Genomic DNA, 24,339 nt, shown 5'->3' with positions numbered 1-24,339 from the left:
TGGCTCACTATGTGAGAGTGTTAATTACTTCGAAGTATTTTCTTTTCAAATTAAAAGTCAATTCGTAGGTTTTCGTTTATATGAAACGGTTTAAATTTTCGGTTAACTATATTTTTCCACAAGGGTAGAGTAATACAAATTGAATTCAATTGAAATTAATTTATTTTAGCAATATCCTTCAAAATAATGAAATTCATATTCCCCTCTTTTTTAAACCAAATTCACCTTAAGGTCGCATAATTCACACTCATTACTCCCCATCCATAAAATATTTAAAAAAAAATATATATCCCTTCGGGGTATCTATGACACATCACCCTCAATCCAATAATGAGATGCTTGTCAACTAATTCAACTTTCACACAGGCAAGCACACAACTTCCGCGACACATATTTTTTTATTCAAACTAAAAAAAAAATTCACAAGTCGAAAACTACGTCAGAATTATTCCGAATCAGTGAACCTTTTGAGAATCAACGAAACATTAAGAAATGAAAAATATTTGTATTCATGATGGGTTATATGCTGTAAAAAAGCGTAATTTTTGTCACATTGACGACATGTATATGAGATTCCTGCTGCCTATACTTCGAATGTGAACAATGAATTTCTGTCATATTTATGTTAGTCAGAGCGTATACAGCAGTCTCGACAGAGTCGCCAAAAATCAGGCGCCGTGCGAGCGACATGGTTCCAAGAGTCCGAGTAGAAAACGGAAGATTGTTCTGCTTTGAAACAAACCTCAAAAATTTATTCATAGCCGAAATTCCACTTGCATACATCCTACCATCCTAGCTTAGTCAGGCTTGAAGCGACGGTTAAGTTGTTGACGATAGACCTTTGTCAGGATTGTTTGCTTACAAATTTTTAATTTGATGATAATATTCGAACGATCAAACAGAAACAGGTAGAATAGCGACGAAAATATTATGCCATAACTGAAACCCTACATTCTTTTCGAACTCCAACTTTCTATATTGTAGTAATAATAACACTTTTTTTGTCGAGTAGAAACAAAGTGGAGATAATTACCCGTCAAAATCAACACAATTCTGTAGATATTTCCAAAGGAGCACCGGATTTAGTTGGGCACTTACCCATTGAAAATTACTAGCATACGGTATAAGTCTATCATCCATTAATATTGGTCACATGACGTGTGCAGATTTATTCATTAGACATCATTAGCATTTTGTTGTCATATGAATTAGCTACATATAGAAACCATTGAGGGTAGGCTAACAATATTGAGAGGGAAACTTGGAGTAAATTTTATTCCAAAACAGAGGTTGGGTGACATTATTTGCAGCAAATTTGCTTTTGTACGATGTTACATGATGTAGAAAATTTATACAGTGAGATGTAGAGCTGTGTTTATTGTCGACGGCATCAAAGAGTAAATTTAGACGTTTGCACCGACTTTGGGCTTCAATTGGAATAATTTCTTCTGCTTTTTTTCGGGAGATTTAAAAAAGTGATGAAAGGATTTTCGCTTTGATGTTGAACTAACATCCAGTGTTAAGTCAACACAATTGTATGCATAAAATTATTTTGAGTAAATTAACTATATTGTAAAGTATAAAATGAATGTGTAGTTAGTAGATTCATCCGTTGTGTTAAAAGGTCCGATATTTATTCCATAATTTCGTACAGGTTTCCTCTTTGAATTCAATTTATTTTATTTTTTGGGCTGTTATCGTTTTGGTTTTCTGTTTAGCACAAAAGATATTCGCATTACACACTGGAACAAACATTCTTTACAATAAATATTAAATCGTACGCATATTATGAATAATTCATTCAATCGGCATTATTACTTTTAAATTGTTTTCATTTTTTTAAGAAAGAACACCCGTTGATTTCATGATAACCGGTTGCACCCTTCGACTCCACCCTTTCCTCCAGAGCTGAAAAAAAGCTTTAACATTTTCGCTATTCGAATAAACGACACAATTTTGTAATTCTATATGGAATTTCCGGTGCATTATTGTTTTCGAATATTTTATTACAAGGCGCTCTGCTTCATTGTAGTTTAGTTTAAAAAGAAAAACGTTTTGATTCATTACGTTGTCGTATGAATACGTACATTGGAATGTCTTTCAACAACGGTTAGATTGCGACGAATCGTTATACCAATTGTAACATAAACAGCAATGGGTTTCTAAAAACCTATGTTAGCTATGTAATTGTGTATAGAATAGTACAGTAGCCTGGCCAGACATCACATTAATCAGCCATCAACAGTATCAGAACATAATGACAACAGACAGTATTCTCTTTTCGCAGCGAGAAATTCTTTACATTTTTCATTGAATATCGCCGACAATTATACAATCATGAGATCAGATAATGCAATTCGCGTAATAGTGTACGTACAAATCAATAACTCTACTCAGAAATGGATTATATAGCTGCACGTTGCAGATTTGATCCGATAAAAAATCCGAGAAAAATTGCTATGCGATTACCCGTTAGCTAAAATTATGTAACAACAGCCGGTAAATATTTTTCTAAACGGTGTGTCAATTATAGTCGAACAAAGCTAAACATTAGTCGTTCCGGTAATTGTTAGTTGTAACCCAACGTCAGCATCTCTATTCTGTTTAATTCAATAATATTCGGACAGCTCATTTCAATTTAGAAGAAAAAAAAACTAGTTGGATTCATTCAAAATAGAGTATTTTACTCTTAGGGGCACCCATTTACCCAGCATGATGTTTCATAAATACGAATCTACAAAATCCTGTTGCGAGCAGGCAGCTACAACGACACCCTGCCGAACAAATAACACCTTACGAAGTTTGGCATTACGTTTTTTCTTACTTTTTTTCCTATTTAAAAAAAATAATAAATAAATAAAAAAAAGGAAATAGTGAAACGCGCGTACATAACGGATTAATATACATATAGGACAAAAACCATCACAATGGCGCATTTCAGCTCTACAACATTTATAATTTAATAACATGGGTGCCCCCTTTACAAATATATAAATTTTTGATTTCATATAATTCGTTATATTGGTGATGTAAAAATTGTTCATTAACGTTTCATTTTACCATTATGTTTCTGTACAATTGCACAGAGAGAAAAAATAAATTTAAAAAAAAAATGAAAAAAAATCTAATAAGAAAAATGAATGGAAGCACGCAACCAATGCTGCATTTTTATAATGCATATATGTGTGTATTCGTTGTTTAGGATTTGCTGTTTGGCTTTGTTTCATTTTTTGTTGTATTTTGTTTTTAACATGCAATAGCTAAGTTCTATATATGCCCGGTTATAAATATACCCAACATTTATATGGCATACACATTCAGAAAACTATGTGGGAGGAGTTTTATTCATCCAATAAGAGTTTCTGTATTTTAATTTAATTATATAAACATATTGAGTATACGTATTACTTAAACTTTTTTTTATTCATGATATATTAATTCCTAGAATTTTGTATTAATAATGTGAAAATTGTACAGTTGAAGATAAAATATTTAACTTTTCTTTGATAAAACAATCAACATTTTTTTTTGTTCGTTAAATTTTTTATAAATTAGGTACATCAAACACTATTAATGTGATAACATACAAACCAACAATGGCCTAAAATTCCAACAATTACACCATTAATTCCACATATTCTTTTTTTATGAAACATATAATTTTAGTGTTTAACACTGAGCTTTAAGGATCGTTATATTAAGATATTAGTGTCTTGTAAAATGTGAATCTTATCACAATTATATAGTATTGTGGATGTTAATATTTAAGGAGGACAGCTCCAGGCTAACAATCGTGCGTCGGCTTTATTGTATTATACTCAGTACTGGATTGGCTACGTATTGGATCTTCGGGTGGCTTATACAAACGCTTATATAAATTTCCAAGTTGCCTTAATCCATTAGAAAATGTTCTTCGTGTGACGCCCGATGGTCCAATATTGCCAGTCCGGACGTTTGCAAAATTATTTTGTTCCCACCACCCCACGAAACCGCATACCTGATGACTATTACAATTGTTTTCATTTCAGTGAGGCTTCGCAAGTAATAGGCATTTACATGTTACATGCGACGAAAATCGTACTTTTCATACATTATGGAGTTTTTATCGACGCCGAAATGAAGTAATAGTATTTTACATGACTAGGGATAAAAAGATGAAAAGTAGAGTTTTCGTGTTTGTTGATCCGATGCGAAGCTGAGGTCAATAAACACACGAAAACGAGACTTTTCACTTTTATCCCGAGTTATGTAATGGACTTTACATGCTGAGTGCGTCGAAAGATGTGCTTCAAACATGGAATGTACGGTTTTCGACACATGTAGCATGTAAAACCCATTACATAACTCGGGATAAAAATAAAAAGTCTCATTTTCGTGTGCTTATTGATCTTGGCTTCGCCTCGCGAAAATTCGACTTTGCAACATTTTATTCCTTGTTCCATGTACGTAATCGTTTGGACTTTCTTAGTTTGACAAGTGGGATTGTGCCAATGTCAATTTACTCCCTTCGAAATCTTCTATATAGGCCCAGCTTTTATACGAAGTTGTCGTTGCTAATATCAATGAACCGTTCTTGGAAGTTGGGTCTATAAATTAATCCTTCTATTTTCATCCAGATACAATAGGTCCCCGTAATTTAAAATAAAAAAAATCGTAGCCAATCATAAATAGTGTTTGTCGCTGTGTAATGAATTTTTGTTTTTATTGATTAAACCCTAATTTAGGGTCCCTAAATTTGCATCAAAACATGAAACAAATTTCACACATGGAGTGGCTTCTATTCTTGAAAAAAATTGCCCTATTATATTTATCCAGAACTATGCAAACTGGCCTGATTCAGGAGAAACAGTAGAAAGGCTTAACTATAAACATAACTAAGGAATAATTCAACAAATTATGAAATCAATCCGTCCGAATTCATCTTCACTAAACGTACCCATAACTTCAAATAAGCCTTCCATCTTGCTTCACCAGTTCTTTCAGAGATCAAATTGCAAAGAATATCCACAAACCGAACAGCTTCCTCGCACCAAGGACCTAGCGTCTCTACTGCGAATGGTAACATGAAATAACCTTGGTCGGAAAGCTCTCTGTAACGGTTTTATTTGATGTCTGCTGTTTTTTTCGCGACAGAATCAGCCTTTTTTGAACTAAAATCTGAGTATGACGGAGCTAAGGTGTTGGAACATTTTGCATCCCAGACCAACAATTGACCATTACACCATGGCAGATTTCTGGCTGTGACTTACGCGGCAAAGGTCTGAGGATGGTCCCTGACGAGTCCCCCAGCGTGCTGTTTCCACATAAAGTCCTCGGGAACTTATGGAAGTGAACTAGTGAGTTTTGAGATCAGCGGGATGAAACGGCGTTTTTAGGTACTTTAGGGATAACCCTTTGGACACGGAATTGTGGAGTTTCCATCCAACTTTCTATAAACAAAAAAATCTCGCATCTCCAAGCACCTGGTCTACCACTAATAACCACTAACTTAGATGAGTGTAATCAACAGCAATAAGGATGATGAAGCGAAGGAATGAAAAGAGTTTCTCTCAAAGAGCATATTATGACTGTTGTGACTTACGCGGCAGAGGTCTAAGGATGTTACCAACATTACGTTACGAAAATCTAAGGATGCTGAAAAGCTGATAAACTTATAATGAACAAGTGTAGAATTTCTGATTAAGACTCGAGAGCTCAGTGTTTTTGCTTTTATTGTGACCAAATATTTCGCCCGCGTATCGCTGGCATTTTCAATGGCTTATAACTAAAACTATTAAATTCTATAAACGAATTTTCGTCAAAATAAACATTGGACTCTTATCACAGTCGTTTCCATTTTTGTTTATAGAATTTAATAGTTTTAGTTATAAGCCATTGAAAATGCCAGCGATACGCGGGCGAAATATTTGGTCACAATAAAAGCAAAAACACTGAGCTCTCGAGTCTTAATCAGAAATTATAATGAACAACATCAGCAACGGCGAAGTCTTTTTTGTCATAGTCCATAAAGAATAACGACAGGAAAATCGTAACTGAATTTGTCCGGGTCACGCTATAAAGGGGGCCCAACCACACTTCTGGAAAAATTGATTTGAGGTTCAAGGGCTGGTTAGTTGGATATGTTTACATCTGAACGTATAAGAACGGAAAGTAAGGAGCCTGATCATTATGTCAGTTCTGTAACTGTCTAGCTAAAAAGTGTTCTTTATATGCCATCATCATAATCCCTGATTCGATATCGAATTTGCTAAACTTATACTGAAGAGGGCTACCGTTGAGAACCTACGACTCATCAAGGACAACATGACCATCAACAAAAAACAACTGTAAACGAACAATGTTTCATTCGAAACGAGCCAATTATCGTTATATTGGCACGATTAAGCCTGCAGTCATTTCCTAATACCTTGTACACATACAGCACCCTACAATCATCTGTTACCGAGAAGGACGACAGTCTCAAGGTTTAGTGAAAACTCCCCTGCCTAACTTAGCTGTACAGTGGTTTAATTTAGTTTCACCTCAGGAGTGTAATTATATTTCATTTATAAAATCCCACTTGAACTGAAAATTATAATTGTCTAACCCGTGCAATCTAATTCGTGGAATAGAAAACCTCCGTTCCCTAATTGGCGTATTATGCGTATTATGCACTAACATCGAGTCGATACTTCTGTTTAAATATTTATTTGTTTTCGCGTTTCGATAATTTGATGAAACGTGTCTGTTTGTTAAATTTTTTACAAAACTATTGCTCAACAAAACGATTATACGTCGCCACTACAGTGGAATCGATTAGTATTTTTCTTGGTTAGTTAGTGGACAGTGCTTAGTGATTTCAATATGTAATTTCAAATGTAGTAATTTATTCATGCTTCCGCTTTTCTTTTTTAATTTTTTTCTTCTGTTGTCTGGGCTCTATTTGGCACGTCATACACATATCGAGTTCAGCTATCTGATTTGAGATTTTTATTTGCTTCCACACTTCAAAATAATTGTTCAAACGGTCCAGCGTCTTCTCCAATTACTCTGAAGTCTGGAGTTTAAGTGGATTCTATTATCGACAAGTGTCTTTCTCATATTTCGTTTCAAAATCACTTTACTGAGCGATGTCTTATTACGTTTAGAATTATCTTTACAAGACGAACAATTCGCTCACATTGATTTAGCATCCAATGCAAATGCAGTTCCAAATTATGTTACAGTTCAGATCTAACATGTTCAATCTAAGAAAACAATGACAACTTTTCCATCGTTATTCAAGGTCTGATCACCAAAGAGGTTAACTTTAGGTTTATTCTGATAAGTTATTCTGGAGTTGTGTGGATATCAGACCTACAATAACTTTTTTAACACCGACTACTGTAGTTATACGGAAATCAAGTGCGTTTGACTACAAATGATAATATAAATACGATTGCATACATCTCTTTAAGACGATTGAGTTAATTTTGAAAGGCGTGACCCGGGTTCCAGGTTTTACATTTGATAAAATATCGTATACACTGGCGAATCACAACGGATATCGTAGATAGTACCTTTAGTTGCTTAAGTTTAACTGCTCATGTTTTATTCTCACCCAATAAAGATGAAAGAAAACGTTTGGTTTGATATTTAATAAAATCCTCACATTATTACCCAGCTATGTGCGCACACCGTGAACACGTTTACGAATTCTTAATATTTAAAAAAAATTGTCTTGAGTGTAAAATTATGTTTTTCAGCATCAATAAAATGCACAATTCCGAAACATTTTTAATAAGTACAAATTGACATATTGCAAGCAAGCAATCCTTGGGTGGGCCTAGCAGAACATCAACCGAAATCAAAACTTTCAATATGCTTTTTCAAAAAACGAGATAAGTTATTCCCGCCACACATAAAGTATGTTAATTTATGACGCATGTTAACATTTTATGATTTCATAAGTGGTTTTTGTTAGATGCTCACATTTTTATGTGTTTTTCGAAACTTAAAAAACATTTTTATAAAGGACATTAATAATGTTGCATTATTGGCATGATGTTTACGTTGTGTTATGGGTAATTGCATGAAGAAATTTTGTGCCTTCAAAGTAAAGTTTTTTTTCGGTTCGTTCACAGTTGAGTTGCAACCGTTTTTTTTTTAAAATAACGTACAAAGTAATCAGCTAATGTCTGAATAGAATATTGAAATTTTCCGAATGAGAACAAATCTACATTTTAAACATCGTATTTTTTGGTTACAACACAATTAGTAAACTGGATGGCATCGGTTACATGTGTAAATAATAAGGGTGTTGTGTTGATTCCATTAGTGACAAAACCAATACGCGGACAACTTGCTATCTAACGTGCTGTCTCCAATTGATAAAATATCAGAGATCGTAATTCGATAAAAGAGTGAGTCTAAAAGTTAATCAGTTGATGCGATTAGTTTCATGAAACTCATCTCATCTGCTTGCTAAAACTCATTTTACTCAATTCTGGTTGATAAACGGACACGGATGACAAGCATTAGACGGTTATTGAATCTACTACGTTATTCGATCTAAGCATTTTCGAAAGACTGAAATAAAATCTTTTACGTCATTTTTTTAAACAAAATTGGTTCATATATAAAGGGGCGTGTAACATTAGCAAATAATAAGTAAAACTAAACGAATGAAATTTTTCATGCCTTGGGCAGAAATTACGGAATTTTTCTCGTAATTTGGGCCCTCGGCATGAAAAGTTGTATACGCATCTGTTGTGGACGGTTTATTTTAGGCACTTTCGCTTGTCGCCCTCACTTCGTTCGGGCTACAACTCGCGCAACCACAACAGATACGTAAATAACTATTATTTCCTTAAAATGCACTAATGTGACAAATGTTCCCTTTCTGCATCTAGCTTTTTGCATAAGACGGTGCGTTAGCCAGAGTTCATGATTATGTTTTGTTGATAACAGCCAGTTCACACAAGGTTAACTCCTTCAATCGTTGATAACTTTTAGAAATAAAACAAGAGTGGATTTAATTGTTAACACGTGTCGTGACTCAAAATTAAATATTTATAAGGCATGTATAACGGTAGTACGGTAAAGCTGTGATATTTAAGCTTCATGAAAACAGCAGCTGAGCTAGGAATACATTTTGTCAAAATCTGTACTGTGCTCGCGCTAAAAACATACGAAGCTCTCATGTAAGCCTTGCTGTTCAACATTCACCTTAATTTCGAATTAACTGTGAGATTGACAAGTTCAACTCAATTTACCGTTGAAATTATTTTCCATTCTATTAGTAAAACCTATTCTCGCGTAACGGGAACGTGAAAACATTTAACAACAATTAATACCACAAAATAATTTTTCAATTGAAATCGAAAGAAAAAAACCTCGATCATTGTTTTCTTCACCCCAGTTATAACAAACGCGTCAATAAAAAAAAATGTTTGATTTTCCCTTCACTTTAATTTAAATATTTACCGAACACAAATAAAAAAAAAATTATCATGAGCAATAATAAAATTCGGATTATAAAAGGAATGACGCCAATTGCGTTTAATTTGCCACCAGCTTGAAATGAATCATTGTTTTTGTGCATAATCATAACGAAAATTCTTTAACGCATGACTGATCCCATTTTGCTCGATGATGAATTTAATCAATCAATAAATAGTAATGAATGAACGTGATTCCATTCAACAAACAAAGTACGCGTTAAACGTTAAGTGAGAGTAATGTTGAAAAAAAAACATAAAATACCCAGAAGAAAATAAAAACGCGGTTGGTCTCGTGGCTCTATGGTGTGATTAAATTATATTCAATTTAATTATTGTTGTCGGTAGAAATTTACCACTTCGATGATTTGTTTTCATTCAGAAAAAAAAACGATGTTCGGCGTATTGTTTTAAATTTAAAACCGTTAAAGTCATCACGAACTTCCTATTTATTTTATGGAAATAGGAAATTGTAAACTTCAGAAACCCATACTATTTGTCCAAGTAGTTATTTTGTATTGAGTTCGGCTGACTATGGACTATAGTTTAGTTAATAGCCGTTTCGAAAGTTTTGAAATTAATTTTAAGGAATGAGAACTCTTGCTAGTTTATTGGAGTATATTTTCATTGACTCAAGCTTAAAAAAAGGAATCGAATCACATTTATTTAAAATTTCAGATTCGTGCCAATAAGGAAACCAGGAAATACCCTAAAAACATGGTGTTGTTCAGTAATTTTAAGAAGAATTCCTGCATGTTGAGTGTTTTTCTAATCGGCCATCATCAGTGATTTTTGTTGCTTCTTATACGACGTGTTTTTGTTCGAGTAAAAAACGCTTTCTGAACCATTCTTTGTTTCCATATAGTAACGGTCGGATTCTTTTACGGGAAGCTACGTCAATTTAACGATACCTAACTAAGTTCCAGATTGAATCCGTCTGATCATTTGAATCGTTTCAAAATTCTGCTCATTTAGGTTTATGTCGAAGAATTATACTATCAATTCTATTACTTAATTTTATCTAAGATATTTTTAACAAATTGATTTAAAATCTTTTACTTCATTTGTTTTAAACATGTCTTTTGCTATATAAATCCGCATTAGTCATACCTTTTATTCCAGCAGTCGTTATCGCTAACAGATGATTTGGTATTGACATTTCGGTTCTAAAAAGATGAAGGTTGAGAAATGACGTATATGTTTTCATATAGAAAAATCCACAATGGTAAATCAAAGTTAAATAACTTCGACAGGAATAAACGAACTTTGTTGCTATTTTTGGGTAAGATTTCGCCCTAGGCCCAAAATTTTGAAAATAAATATCCGTGTTGTCGTGGACCTTCTCCAAACAAAATCTTTAAAAAAAAATAATACGGACGTCTGAGAGTAGCAACATTATACAGCAGGGCCTACTTTTTGGAAACTAATTTCTTGAATTTCTTGAAATTTCTCGAATTTTCTCGAATTTCTTAAAATTTCTCGAATTCGAGAAATTCGAGAAACTTCAAGAAACTCGAGAAATTAGTTTCTTGAAATTTCTTGAATTTCTCGAAGTTTCCCGAACTTCTTGAATTTTCTGGAATTTCTTGAAATTTCTCGAATTCGAGAAATTCAAGAAACTTTGAGAAATTCAAGAAATATTTCTCGAAATTTCTTGAATTTCTCGAAGTTTCTTGAATTTCTCAAAGTTTCTTGAATTTCTCGATTTTCTCTAAAAGTTTCTAAAAAGTAGGCCCTGTTATACAGTCCATACTAACATTATAAACCAAGAGAGGACTGACATAGATATTAAAACCCTCGACCTACGATCCAGGTTCACGATTCGCGATTTTCATAGGAAATTAAAAACGGATTAAATAATAATCAAAGATGCTAAAGAAAAGTTTATTTTTAAAACAATTACCTGGGGTCAAACCATTGCTATGAAATTATCCATTTGCTGTACTCATAAAATTTAAGAAAAACGATTTTGATTTTGAACGTTTCAGTTTTAGTTTGCAGATGAACCATAATATACGTCCGAAACATTTTACTGAAGTCATCCACCAGGCCCGGATATGAAAGGCTGTAGTTAGTGGAAAGTTGAATGATTGCAAACCAATTTGATGACAAAATTTTGTAATAGATCTGGGATAACGTAAATAACTAAGTAACAAATGAACATAACTAGACTTTCAGTTCATTCCAAATGTGGCATGTGCTCGATTAGCAGTTGAATTTTTCTAAGGACGAACATTACTCAACTAATTGAAAAATTAACAACGTAGAGCAAAATAAAAAGAAGTTTCAGATAACTTGGATAACCTGGATCCTGTGCTGCATGAAATTTTAGATTTTAATACTTTACTTGCTAGAAGAAGCGGGAAAATAATAATATTACGTAATATTGCAAGGTTCAGTGAGCGAATCTAACTACTAAGACCCAACTTTTTCTGGGCTCAGCAGCGCACTTTGGTGAACTTTTGTGAGTACTTTAAAAGTTCGCAAACCAAAAAATTTTATCTCGCCGAATGGCTTCAGAAATCAAAGGTGCAGTTTGTAACGCTACATTGCATTACATTACATTACAATGTAATTATTGTTATTTCTTGAAAAGGCTTGGAAAAGTGTACGAAAGTGTGCTGTTAAGCCCAAAAAAGATCAGGTCCATGTCTCTAGGATCGCTCCCAGGACTTAGTGAAACACGTGGATTCTAAGTATCACATTTAGATTGATGGAGTTATTCTAGCGACTTAAAATTAGATTTTAGTGGGCTCAATAGCTTACAGTGATGAACTTTTGCATGTTCCCTAAAAATACACAAATCGCAAGTTATATTAAAGCCCTTGGAAGTGGAACTCTGGCATTCAGTTAAAATGAGTGTGGTGAACTTGTAGTACAGTGCTGTGTTTATTCGATTTTTGTTAGCGAAAATTATGTGTTGTATTCGTATTTTGCAGTATTAATTCGGCGCGGATGAGTTTGTTGAACTACTGGAAAATTTCGCGTGTAGGCTTACACCAAATTTGTAGTTAGAAATGTTCCGAAAAAAAATGTCAACTTATATGAGAAATTTTAATTCTTTTGACGAATGTGCTGTGACACAGCCTTATTGTACCGTATTGAATCTTATGCGTTTTTATTGTCTTTTCCCGCATCTTCCTGATTTTGAGAAGTTGTGATATGACTTCAGTATTTTTTTTTAATTCACAAGGATTTCTCTGGATAGGAGAGTAGAAAAAACTATAAAATCACAAACATTCCTAACAGTAACGAAATTAGTTTCCCTTCGATTTCCGTCTGCTACCTATATACAAATTTTAGGACTTGAAACAAAAATATTTTCCCTCTGTCCATATTATGTCACTAAACTTCTAAGTTTATTTACTGTAACTATACTTCTCCATTGACTTCATTATACAATTATGACGAGTTAGTTATATACATTATATTGTTAACAATAACGTATGTCATTTTGTGGTTGTCATAGTCCCATGATTCTTCTGACTCTCAGTTTATCCAATGATAATAAGAATTTAGAACAAACTAACCATAGATCCAGCACATGCTTAATAACATTCATTTGTTGTAAAAAAATAATAATAAATTTAATGAAGAGAAAAATAAAACGTATAATAGTAAAATACCTGACCTGACCAAAGTTAATTATTTTCAATTTGTGTGGTTTTTTTTTCTCTCTTTTTAAATGGAAAATATTCTCATCGCATATCACATAATTTTTATTTTTCATGTGACACTATAATTATTGAATTTTTAGGTTAACTTTTACAACTAACCGGAACGTAAATTGTCCATTCAAGTTGTACTCACATATATATATATATATATATATATGTAAATATGCTACTGTACTGTACCACACATGTCATTAAAATTATTATAAACTATCAATTAAATTTGTTGTTATGCATTGCATTTCAATACTCCCTATATATTCAGCCATTTATAGAAACAGATACAATTCTCTGTTTGAAGTTACCGAGAAATTTAATGCTAGTACAACGTATATAATGGACAAATTGCAGTTTTTTTTTGTTTATAATTTCTTTGAATTTTTTTTTATTTTTAAATATGTAACATGTAACAAGGTACAACGTTATTTCAGAATTTCAGCATCACGTACATATATGAACATTTCATTATATATAATATGAACCCATTATTTGTCTAGTAGCAGGTAACTACCGGAAAGTTACGCCCATCGTTTGATATTTGAACAAAGAGTTTACAACAAGTGAATTAGGAATGAGCTATTGCAACGATGAGAAAACAATATGTATATATGAAAGCACTAAAATAAAACATACATCAGCTTTTCCTTCATGTTCGCATAATTAATTTTCACCAAAACAAAATGAAGGAGAGATGCAACTTTTGCAACAATTTTATTTTCATTTTTATTTTCACAAAGTAAAAGTTTAGCATGGAGGTGATGCATTTGGTTTGAGGTGTAGTATTTTCCGAAACTTCAATCTCGATTAAACTTTTTATGTTTTTGAAGTTTCATCAGTGGTACATACTTGTCCCACGCATTCTTTTCAATGTTGTCAACAGTAGTCGCTTTGCTCAAATGTGCGGTGAATGAGGAGAACAGGAGAGAAATAACCGTAGAACGAATAGATGGAATGGGACAAAACAAAATCTATGAAAAAGTAAAAACCCCTATGATTAGTGGGTGGGACACATGGTCCTATGTTGTGCTACTCACAGAAATTCAGTATCTATTTCATGGAGTAGTGAAGTTACCTTGAAAATTCGCCCGGCATTGGCAGATGTGGTCCTCTGTGGACGGTATCCTCTCCATGTAATATGATTTGGTTGGCTTCATGGATTTTCAGAACGCCTTTTTTCCTGACCTTTTTCAAAATATCCTTTCCATCAAAAGTGAATTTCTAGTCATTTGTGATTCGTAATTTTAAGTTGTGATTATATCGTAAGTTTAGAAACTATTTATAGTGAAAACAACTTCCTTATTTCCCTCTGTTATTGTTTTAGCCATGATTGCGGTCAGTTACATGACCGAATGCAAGGGGTCGAACAATAAACAAAATTGAAATTTGGTAAACAAAGCAGTTTTCATTTTTGGTTGGTCAAACAAGCCATACAACTTCTAGTCAATGGTACAATTCAACAACCAGCAAAACAACGTAAAAGTTAATCTGATTTAATTTAACAGTATTTTACATTATTTATAAATAAAATAATTCTACCAAGTTCTTGGAAGGTGTAATTGTACCAAGAATCGTTGCAACATTTCCACGCTGAATTGAGAGTGCTAATCGCTGGAACATAAAACTCGTCGCTATTTTCTCGTGAGTAACTTCAGCGATCTTGCTTCCAATTGCTTGTATACTGGAATAAAAATAAATTGTTCTCGCAAATCGACGTAGTGTTCGTACTTCTTTTCTTCCGCGTGTTTTGCTGTCCAACCTAATTCTTTTGCAGTTCGATTTATATACGATGACACAAAAGTATCAGCACAAGTACATTCCCATAGCAGTGATTTTCCTTTGGTCCAAGGTAAGAGACTGAGGCCATCACGTTTCTTCCCATCTGGTCTGGAACATCCCGGTGGTTCGAGTAAAAAAGGAACTTCTGCTAATTTCAATCCTCGTTGCATTAATTTGTTAAAGTTTCGATGTTGTGGTAGTGTTCCTGAAGCTTTGAAGCAAGATAAACCATGTCTACCGTATTTGTCTACTTTCGATCCACATACACATTTATGGGGCTGTACTATTGGCAAACCAAGACGTAATGCGATAGCTACTCTAAATTCGCCGTTGTTTAAATGTGTACCAAGCTGCGGTCATGGTAAAGCTTGAAGCCAAGCACCAAGCATTCGCTGAGTTTTCAGGTAATCAATCGTTTCCGCCGTTAGGTGTTGCGAGTAAAATCTGCTACTTCATCAACTTTAACATTTATAAAAATCGTAAATCTTTTATAAACAGCCCGGAAAGGAAGAGATAGTAAGCTTGCTAAAACTTGATTTTTCAAATTTTCGTAAATTTTGAGCGCTGAAACTGCACGTTATAGGCAATTTGTTACAATAGAAAAAAAGCAAGATGATCCAGTGTTATCTCACCTTAAATAATACGAAATTCTCAAACGTATAAAATGTTCAGACACATCCTCGATTTAAACGACGAAATAAAAATATCAAAATTTAAATGCTGCAAAAAAATGCGTCATTTTTGCACAGTTTAAATAAAAACATGTTTTCTCTGGGATAACAAAGGAATCTCATATTTTATCGCCAAAAGGAGAAGTTCGTACCATTTACGTTTTCATAAAATATTGATTCGAAACCTTCCTGTTTATTACACAGACAATAAAAGTACAAACGAACATCACACAAGGTTGTCCGTTACAGAAAATTAAATGCTGATCTAGAAATTAAAAGGGGACTTCCATATTTTTATTTATAATTTTTTTTTCTTCCAACATTATTAATGTGCCAGATTACATCTGTAGATTTTCGTATTTCACACACTTCCGAACGCCCATAAGTTTTTCACTTTAACAGTAAGGGTTGTAATGAACCGCCTATTTACTATAGTGAATATTTATATACTTTATTATATGCGTCATGATCATTTATTTTCAATGAGCTTCACATATATATGTGTTTATTAGGTCAGCAGCTAATTTTTTGTTTTGTTTTATTTTTCTGTCGCGTTGCCTTCGTAATTAACTTTTAATTTTATGTATTTACGAAAATATTATTTTATTGAAAACGCTGCAGCCCTGACGTAGGTACAGTGTATGCCAATGCATCTATTGAGTTTAAAAAGGAATTTATACAACTGCATGCAAACCACAAGTGCAATTATGCATTTCATGATTTATTTAACATCATGCCCGCATATTTCTGGAAATTGTTTAATTGTAACGTAAAGGCTTTCCCAAGTCACCATGCGAGAGGAAAAAGTTTTGAAAATTCTCAGTAAAATTAAAGAAAATTGAAGTTTTTCATAAAATTCATAGAAAAATCTAGAATAACCATCACGTTGACTAACTGATGCGGAGGCTTCTTTTCTCTAGTCTAAAGATGGATATCTTGTTTTCGTTGTATAAGTTAAAATAATTGATTCCACCGAGTGCTAATTGTTTTTTTTTTTTTTGACTAGACGCATAGGGTTGATGTACCCATCCTCGGACGATTAACTTTTTTTTCGACTTCAATTAAGTGCTATAAAGGCTCAAGCTATTATTTTGGGAAAGATTGTATTTTCCAACAGTCACAAATTTAATTACGATTCGTTTTATGGACACTAATTAAATCATTTATTTCCGAATTATTTTTAATTAACACCTTCATTCGGCCGAACATGAAAATCCAATTGTCGGACACTTTTTTCCGATGCTCGGACACCTCTTCTTCAATGCTCAGACGCTAATTGAATTAAATAATTTCACGGATTTTTTTCAATAAAATAAGAAAAGTCAATTGTTAATCATTCAAATACACTAAAAATGAAGTGAAAACACGAAGTTGAATAGATAAAACCGTTTAAATTACAATTTACAAAGCATTTTTGAGTCACACTATTTTGGTACCATTTTCGGTGTATTTAACATGGCATATGTTGAATTTGACTCTTCATATGTTTTCCATATAGTCAGACTACTGAATCAAGACCAAATATCATGTTTGTATCAACCGGACACCCAAAAAACAGTAGAAATAATTGTTTATAATCGTGTTTGAGTGAAAATAATATTATTTTGACCATTAATTAATCTCAAAAACAAAGCCACTGTACAATATAAGTAATTTTCAACTAGAAAAAAGAAGTGTTTTGATCACCTCACAAACTATTTTTCAGGTAGAAAATTAAACTTTTCAGTATGTGGTGCCACTGTTTCAATGATTAAAATTACACAGTATTCCTAGTGAATCCAATTTTACGATCAATCGATAGTGAAAACTACAAATTACAACTGAAGGATAGTCATCCACAATATTTTCGAGCTAGAAGTAAATTATTTTAATTTCAATGTCAAAGTGTCCGAGCATTGGGTCGTGTCCGAGCATTGGGTCGTGTCCGAGGACTGGTACGCCTACCCTAGATATGCAGATAGACACTAGATATGTAGCTGTGGGCCGAGTGTGTGGCAATAGACATTACCTACTTACTTTTTTAGCAGCCTTTGCCAACCCAAGCGGGTTTTGGTTGACTCCACAAACTTCCTCCACAATAGACATAGTGTGCTTAAAATAACTATTATCAGCGAGTTGCATACAACAGTTCTCTCAAAAACGCCAACGAAGGTTTCAGTTCTCGTCACTGTGTTCAGAAAAGAGTTATTTATGAATCTGTGGTGGACGGTGAGACACAAGGTAAAGTGACTAAAATCAACCGTCCACATCAAATGCGTATGCAACTTTTCATGCTGAAGGCCTAAATTACGAATAAAAAAATCCTAAATTTATACTCAAGACATGAAAAATAACAAGAAGCGGTATGTCTTACTGCTAAAGCTAAAGACTGCTAAAGACTGTTAATTTAGTGACAGTACCATGTGTTCGAATGGTTTCCTTTGCATCTCGACGAATGTTTATCAGTTTATCATCATACAACAAAATAATGGATTCAAGATTCAGAAAACCAAACTTTTTTAGCATTGAATGCGTAAATGCTGGGAGATGCGGGAAATCAGAAACAAAACTACATTTTTTATTTACATCTTTAAAAAAAAATCTATTTAAAATCGCTTGATAAGATTTTAGTGTAGACAATTGAGTCGTACAACTTTACTATTGCATAGAAAAATAGGTCAGCATCCTCTTAAATTTTTTGTGTAACAGTAACTTATTAACCGTACGAAGAAACACCTTTGGATTTTTGGCTAAAACATGAAGAATCGATTTTTTTAACTGTGAAAATTCTATGTCTCCAGTTTCGTGGCTGATCACAATGTGAATGTGAGATACTCTCAGAGTTCTACAACAACCAAATACAAAGTATACAGTAGAAGGTTCCAAAAATAACCAAATAAAATTGTACCAAGTCATACAAATCGAAACACTCCGATCCGAAACATGTTTCGAAGACTCTGCAGAATTCTGTGAATCTTGGAGACAGTGATACCGTACATCAAATGCAATGGAAGCGAAGGGAAAATGAATTTTGCCTGGTTTATGGTCCTCATAGACAGTAGACCTCGGCATTGCACGATATTTGTTTCTAAATTTGGTCACCCATGTCAAAAATGGTCTAAAATATCAGTCGATACTGTCCAGAATCTGGAAATAATCTGCAATTCTGGAAAAATTGGTCACTTACATCAAACGCAATGGAGGCGAAACGAAATTTAATTTTGTCTGGTTTATGGCATACATAGACAGAGGACCTGGGCATTGCACGATATTTATTCCAAAGCAGGGTCACCCATATCAAAAATAGCGTGAAAAATGGGTAAATAAACTGTCGTTACCGTGCAATATTGCACGGTATCGACTGATTTCAAACTAATATTTCGATTTATTTTTGATATGGGTGACCCTGTTTTGGAATAAATATCGTGCAATGCCCAGGTCCTCTGTCTATGTATGCCATAAACCAGACAAAATTAAATTTCGTTTCGCCTCCATTGCGTTTGATGTAAGTGACCAATTTTTCCAGAATTGCAGATTATTTCCAGATTCTGGACAGTATCGACTGATATTTTTGACCATTTTTGACATGGGTGACCAAATTTAGAAACAAATATCGTGCAATGCCGAGGTCCTCTGTCTATGAGGACCATAAACCAGGCAAAATTCATTTTCCCTTCGCTTCCATTGCATTTGATGTACGGTATCACTGTCTCCAAGATTCACAGAATTCTGCAGAGTCTTCGAAACATGTTTCGGATCGGAGTGTTTCGATTTGTATGACTTGGTACAATTTTATTTGGTTATTTTTGGAACCTTCTACTGTATACTTTGTATTTGGTTGTTGTAGAACTCTGAGAGTATCTCACATTCACATTGTGATCAGCCACGAAACTGGAGACATAGAATTTTCACAGTTAAAAAAATCGATTCTTCATGTTTTAGCCAAAAATCCAAAGGTGTTTCTTCGTACGGTTAATAAGTTACTGTTACACAAAAAATTTAAGAGGATGCTGACCTATTTTTCTATGCAATAGTAAAGTTGTACGACTCAATTGTCTACACTAAAATCTTATCAAGCGATTTTAAATAGAATTTTTTTTTAAAGATGTAAATAAAAAATGTAGTTTTGTTTCTGATTTCCCGCATCTCCCTGTACAGTTATTTACATTCCCTAAGACTGACTGACTCGGTAATGAAATCTATAAGATAACCGTTGTTTTCGATCATACTACAACGGGGTGGGGTAATTTGGCACACGGTGCAAAAATACCGCAATTTTCAACTGCGAAGAAGGTGAACTCGCACACAATTTTACTTCACTAAAATTTCGTAAAAGGAATAATTAAGTTGACGACAGAGCCCTACAAACATTTATAGCATTAAATTAGCGTGTGAGAATGTCATGTTTTGGCTTCGTGTGCCAGATTACCCTATACCAGTACAACTTCAAAGCAAAATCGCCTGATGAGCCTATAGACCTGTTACAGTGAACTCTTTTTATCAGGCTTATCCTCATTGATTCAAAAAATATTAATCGACACTTAAGTTCTTTCTGGATAGCAAAAATGTTTCGTCAGACAGGTAAAATCATCCAACATCATCAATCTACATAGAATAATTCAGTATTGCTGGAGCTACAATATACGCTCAAAAATACACTTTCAAAATCTCGTTCGTTTCAATCAATTCTAGCATCGCACTTCTTGGAGTGGGTTGATTCAAGCGTCCGCTGGCAATTTTTTGAATGATACATGATGGTGCATATATCCGTTAAAGATTAATATATGATTAATATTAATCGTTTGAAGACGACCATCACAAACTTAATTGTCGAAGTTCTTACGATGATTTTACTTCCTTTTGCTTAAGCATTTTCGATAGATTAATTAATACAAAATCTTTTACTTCATTAGTTTTCAGATTCATTTTTGCTATACTAGACTGAGCTCATAGCTTATTTCTACCTAGCATGGTTGTCTAACTTCAACAAAAATTCTATTGGACGGCTTAGTGGTCGGTAGCTATTTAGCAGATCTAACGTGCGATCATTCAATTTACACAAATCAAACTGAAATCAAAATGTGAATGACTGTCGACTGAAATTAATTATAAACTTTGATACAGTCGACAGTGTCGAGACTTTTGTATACGATTTTTTTCCGTACTAAATTATCGTAATAGCATCAATAGTTTCTAAACTAAACATTTATATATGAAAAAAGGAAAAAAGAAATAATTAAAAATAATCATAATTATAAATGACATTTGAACAATTGTATTGCGACATTTTAAACCTCACGGTAAATTAAACTGTATATTGAACATGCACATATACAACTTTTTTTGTTTCGTTTAAGTTTTCATGACTAGCGTACATTACTTCGCTCCGTGAAAAGCACAATACCAGTCAAGATCAGCTACTGTTTCCAGTTGAACCAACACTAAATGTAATTTTACTTGTAATCATACACAATACTCAAGTTAATAATTATTGACATTAGGGCATGAGTAGCTATTTTTCCGTTCGAATGTTAAAGAACAAAACGCATGGTTACGTTGTCTTATCCATTTATTATGTTATACACCATACGTTTTATATAAGGTTATATATGGAATATCATCGTATCAAATAAGACATTCGATTGACGTTTTAATAAACCACTAAACTATCTAATTTTTAACAATGACGGTCATTATGAACATGATAAGAAAATTCGAGGATTTATTATAGATAGTTTACAGGCAATTAATTTAATTATACTAACAGTAATAGTAGAACAATGATAATTTTTATTGATTAGTATGCTCGATGTTCACTTATGTGATTTGTGTGTCCATATATATAGACGATTATAAATTCCACTAAAATAACAAATAACTTAATCCGTTGATTCGTTGAAACAATGTGGTGGAATACATACGTTTCAAGGGTATAAATTAAATATGGAAAATGTAAAGCCTTGCAATCATCATCGGTTTTTCGTTCATAATAACGAACAAGAGGCAATTTCGTTTTATTGTAAAGGTTAATAGGTCAGTTTTAATGATTAAATTAAATTTCGTATTTGTACCTTCTCCGTCACAGTCAAAACATTCATATTCCTTTTACAATGGAACGACTTATCGATACTCAGATCCTCACTAAGTAGAGCCCATAAGAACACACTTTATATGTGTATATTGGATGAGACGAATGACCTTATGAGATTACAGTTCGCCTTCGACTGGAATATAGGAGGTCGTTCAGAAGTGACGTCACGCGGACTTTTCCATACTCCCTCACCCCTTGTCACGAAAATAGAGTCTAAATTGCCCTAAATTGACGTCATTTGTGAAGAGTCCCTAGGTCGTTTGCAACATCTGTGGCATAAAGTTCCGTCCAATCAACACAATTTTACTGACTTTTAGAATGTATAGTCACGATGTAGGTTATGGGTTTCAAACAGTAAAAGAAAACCGCAGATCCAGGAACGAGTATTCACACTGTTAAAATTCCATCAGTTAAATTGAGACTATACATTTCCTGCAATGTACAAATTTAAGCGCATAAATTCACTTGGAAGATTAATTCAACACATTTGTCTATTTGGGATCTTGTTAAACTTGAATTTTCGGAACGCATTTCATATAAATTTTGGTTAAATTATTAAATACATGGAGCGAAACATTGCTCAACATATTATTAAATAATAATGTGAGTGTTCCACATACCTTACACACATATGTATATAAATGTACACACCACACTTTTCATCTACTCTATCTTGTTGTGTTTATTACAGGGTTTATTATATATATATAATCTGTTTAGGGGTTGATTGCGAGGATTATGATGTTGATTTATTGTTTTAAGGAACGCCTTCCTTAGATTCGCAATATGTGAACATTGCTGTTCATACATTGAAAAGAATTACATTCGAATTGTACGAATTGTTCATTGTTTAGATGTGTCGCCTAGACCATATAATGCAGAGAAAGATGTGAGAGGATTTTTGTACTTCTCGTTTAAAAAAAAAATATGGAAAATAATAATAATGCTCACATCGTGCAGACGTTATAATGACGGATTCGCTAAAACGTTTTTTTTTTATTTTCATTTTCAAAAAAGAATTAATGATGGAATGATAAAAAATTCTATTCAAAAAATAAAAAAGGTAAACATCAAGGTAGTAGACGAATACAGAAATATTTTTTTGATATTTTTCATTGCGGAAAAATGTATTTTGTTATTGTTACGCAGAGAATAATCAGTCACGCCCTGGATTAAAGGATATGCAAGGAAACGGAAGACAGATGGGAACATCGCACGATATTACCGTTCTCGTTCAGATATTAGTGTCGATGGTTTTAGAAGGATCGGCGATATGTGCGATAATTCATTTTATCGCATACGCGGTGTGATTCCCCGAAAAAATTATTCACCTAGGATATATAAACAAACACTATACTTCTGTAAATTGTCAAAGTGTCATTCGCATATCTTGTTGTCTCGTTTTCGCTTATGCGATAAAAAAGAATATGCACGTATGACAAGCCGTCTCGGCACGCCTCGACCGCTTTGTCATACGTGCATAATATTTATTATTTGTCTAGAACGATAATCTCGAGGTTATCCCTCTAGGGAGTTTTTGTTTATCTCAATATATCTGTTCTCGACAGATAAAATATGATATGCACCTATGCCAGACTGTTATTTTGACGTGTAGGCATTATGGCCCACGCCTTCGGCTAGGGCAATAATGTCCTACACGTCAAAATATCAATCTTGGCAACAGGTGCATAATATATATAACGATAGAGCAAGTAGTGTACGCTCAGAGAGCAGAATTCTTTGTTTGAAATATCTTCCGTATAGCATGGCATTATAGGATATTAGACTAGATCTACACATTACAGGAAAAGTTTCTTTAACCAAAAGCGGAATGTTCCTAAAATCAATTCGATTCCAAATGAGTTTGACCAATGTCAGTTCTGTAATTCTCGATAATAAAAAAAGAAACTTCGGCCTGGCATAGTTATTAAATTAATGGCTACATTACATAAGAAAAATTTTCAGAATGGTACACTAACACCTACCAACATGGTTTATCTTTTAAAAACGACACACGATCGCGATATAATCGTTAATTTTTTAGCGGATGAGGCGAGATTCTTGACACGTAAGCCTTTGCTTGACATATTATATAATCATAAAATCTAATACTTCTGTTGTTAAACGTATCGCATAGTGTTCAATACAAATTCTTTTACTTAATTCGTTTTAGCCAACATTTTTGATGTATATGACAACATAACCGGAGCTTGTCGCTTATTTTTGTTGTCTATTTCGAAACAGATGAATATAGGCGTTCATACAAAATTTTCATTTCCATTACTGCTAATACGTAGTGACTACTTTGGCAAATTTTACTTCATGCTGTGCTGATGCTTTGTCTAATAAATATACGAACGATGTAAAGACTTTTCTCTAGTAAGGTAAAGACCACCTTATATCCCTAGTAAAGTAATAGTACATTACTTATAAGTCAACACTGGTAATGTACACGGATAGTGACATAGTGCGTTGGATAGGTCTTGGTGTTCTGAATATGGAACACACCTCCGTTCGTCCCAGTGACGTCTGTGTGAAAAGGCAAACCACTCGAATATATGACAATGAAAGTGCAGCGATCCGGTCGGCCGTTAGTGTGGTAAGGTATTTGGACCTCCTCAGTTCAAATAACGACTCCATTCTCGATCATCTATCTGTGGTTCAGACCAGAATTTTTTTTTGGCTGTATA

General features: G+C 33.6%; 2 long non-coding RNA genes across 2 annotated transcripts; both read left to right on the top strand.

Annotated features, from left to right (window-relative positions):
- The first annotated feature begins 616 nt into the window (after positions 1-616).
- Positions 617-24,218, top strand: LOC119067151. Its single transcript, XR_005085876.1, has 3 exons — positions 617-628; positions 9,964-9,973; positions 24,069-24,218. It is a non-coding gene; the product is annotated as an uncharacterized LOC119067151 (long non-coding RNA).
- On the top strand, positions 14,340-14,576 carry LOC119067150. Its single transcript, XR_005085875.1, has 2 exons — positions 14,340-14,391; positions 14,454-14,576. It is a non-coding gene; the product is annotated as an uncharacterized LOC119067150 (long non-coding RNA).
- Positions 24,219-24,339: the final 121 nt, after the last annotated feature.

Source organism: Bradysia coprophila (assembly GCF_014529535.1).
Source record: "Bradysia coprophila strain Holo2 chromosome X unlocalized genomic scaffold, BU_Bcop_v1 contig_12, whole genome shotgun sequence".
NCBI classification, from domain to species: domain Eukaryota; kingdom Metazoa; phylum Arthropoda; class Insecta; order Diptera; family Sciaridae; genus Bradysia; species Bradysia coprophila.
Note: the sequence above shows the minus strand (reverse complement) of the source record. Positions and strands in the feature narration are given on the sequence as shown.